This window comes from Sciurus vulgaris (genome assembly GCF_902686455.1).
Source record: "Sciurus vulgaris genome assembly, chromosome: 12".
Taxonomy (NCBI): domain Eukaryota; kingdom Metazoa; phylum Chordata; class Mammalia; order Rodentia; family Sciuridae; genus Sciurus; species Sciurus vulgaris.
This window is the reverse complement of record NC_136473.1, coordinates 92,811,969-92,814,401: the sequence shown is the minus strand read 5'-3', so window position 1 is coordinate 92,814,401 and position 2,433 is coordinate 92,811,969. Positions and strand designations below refer to the sequence as shown.

Genomic DNA, 2,433 nt, shown 5'->3' with positions numbered 1-2,433 from the left:
TTGTGTTTTCTAATAAGTGACTTTATGTTTATCATCATGTTTATATTAAAGCCATTAAATTTCAATGTCCTCAGTCACTAAATAAGTAATATGCTTGATATTGTTCCTATGAATGTTTACTTCAGTCTTGCTTTTGGTGGAATTAAAGTATATTTAACACTGTTCATAATATTATTTATGTCTTTGTTTTAATTCAGCATATGTAACTGTTTTGTGTATGCATGTGTATGTGTGTGGCTTTTTGATGCAGTTTTTCTACCTATCATGGAAACCCAAATTATATAGACTGGGGAACATAATTATGAGAATACTGTCCTATACTTTTCATCTTATAGGCTGTTAAAAATTATTTAACAGTGGGATTTGGCAGCACAGTGTCTCACAGGAAGTTCTCTGCTCCCGGACACGGATCCTTGGGCTTCTTGCCTTGGAAGCACAGCAGCAGGCATCTTGCGAAGGTGAAGAGTTTCCCTAAGGATGACCCTTCCAAGCCTGTCCATCTTACAGACTTTCTGGGCTACAAGGCTGGCATGACCCACATCGTGCAGGAAGTCAATAGGCCAGGATCCAAGGTGAACAAGAAGGAGGTTGTGGAGGCTGTGACCATAGTGGAGACATGACCCAGGGTGGTTGTAGGCATTGTGGGCTAAGTGGAAAGCCCTCGAGGCCTCTGAGCCTTCAAGACCATCTTTGCTGAGCACATCAGTGATGAGTGCAAAAGGTGCTTCTATTAGAACTGGCATTCATCTAAGAAGGCCTTCACCAAACACTGCAAGAAGTGGCAGGATGACATGGGCAAGAAGCAACTGGAGAAGGACTTCAACAGCATGGAGAAGTACTGCCAGTTCATTCGGATAATCGCCCTTACCCAGATGCAGCTTCTTCCTCTGTGTCAGAAGAAAGCCCAACTGATGGAGATCCAGGTGAATGGAGGCACCGTGGCTGAGAAACTGGACTTGGCCTGGGAGAGGCTGGAGCAGCAGGTCCCTGTGAACCAGGTGTTTGGGCAGGAAGAGATGATTGATGTCATTCGTGTGACCAAGGGCAAAGGCTACAAAGGGGTCACCGGTCACTGGCATACCAAGAAGCTGCCCTGCAAAACCCACAGAGGGCAGCACAAGGTTGCCTGTATTAGAGCCTGGCATCCTGCCCGTGTGGCCTTCTCTGTGGCTGGGGCTGGGCAGAAAGGCCACCATCACCACACTGAGATCAACAAGAAGATCTACAAGATTGGTCAGGGCTACCTTATCAAGGATGGCAAACTAATCAAGAATAATGCTTCCACTGATTATGACCTGTCCCACAAGAGCCATCAACCCTCTGGGTGGTTTTGTCCACTATGGTGAAGTGACCAACGACTTCGTCATGCTGAAAGCTTGTGTGGTGGGGACCAAAAAGCAGGTGCTCAACCTCCGCAAGTCCTTGCTGGTACAGATCAAACGATGCACTCTGCAGATCGACCTTAAATTCATTGACACTGCCGCTAAGTTTAGTTTTAGCCATGGCCGCTTCTAGACTATGCAGGAGAAGAAAGCATTCATGGGACCACTTAAGGAAGACTGCCTTGCCAAGGAAGAAGGTGCTTGGTGTGTGGAGCATGAGCAGCTGGCTACAGCGAATAAAAACTTTCTCAGTGAAAAAAAAAAAAAAAAAACTATTTAAAAGTTATTTCTGCACCATAAATTTCCCTTCATTTTTTTTTTTTCATCTTCTAAGGTAAATGCAGCCATAGCAATGGCAATGGTCGGCTTGTGCTAGAAACTCTCTTGACAGTTTTGAAGTCTAGGGTAAGCATATGTGAGTTTCAAACCTAGACCCTTGGTATATGATAATTTTATTGATTGGAAATTTTTTATAAACATACTTCAATACTCAGAGTCTTTTATTAACTGTAAGTTGAGTTTTCTGTATCAGATCTCATTAATTATGTCAAACCATTACACTAGGAGACCCTTAAAACACTCTTACCTTCTCCTATTTTGTAAATCCTGGAAGACATTTCATTGTGCTGTGATGGCTGTGATGTTTCCATGAAAGTGTATGTGGGTGTACTCTGGTAATTCTATTTTTATAATTAATATATTACTAATTCTAAAAATATCATCACTTTTTGTATTCTTAAAAGTAGGTATATCACTATAAATTGACTACTTTATCATGAAATTTATTTTTAGTCTCAACCAAATATATTTTAGTATGAGCAATGGACAATAATGCCCTCAACAGAATATATACAAGTAATATTGGTTCTAAAATATTAAGATGAAACTTCCAGTTCTAAGTACAGTACACCATTAACTAATGTGTGGGTCTTGGGAAAGCCATCTAATTCTCTGAATTCATCTGTGGTCACATGTAAGTGGGGAGCAATAATTGCTGCCTTCTTTATATCCCACTGTTTTGCTCATAGGGATGGATAAAGGAATGCAAAGA

At 41.4% G+C, this 2,433-nt stretch overlaps 1 pseudogene across 1 annotated transcript; it reads left to right on the top strand.

Annotated features, from left to right (window-relative positions):
- Positions 1 to 367: 367 nt before the first annotated feature.
- Positions 368 to 1,662, top strand: LOC306641983 (large ribosomal subunit protein uL3-like; annotated as a pseudogene). Its single transcript has one exon. The product of its transcript is annotated as a large ribosomal subunit protein uL3-like (transcript).
- Positions 1,663 to 2,433: the final 771 nt, after the last annotated feature.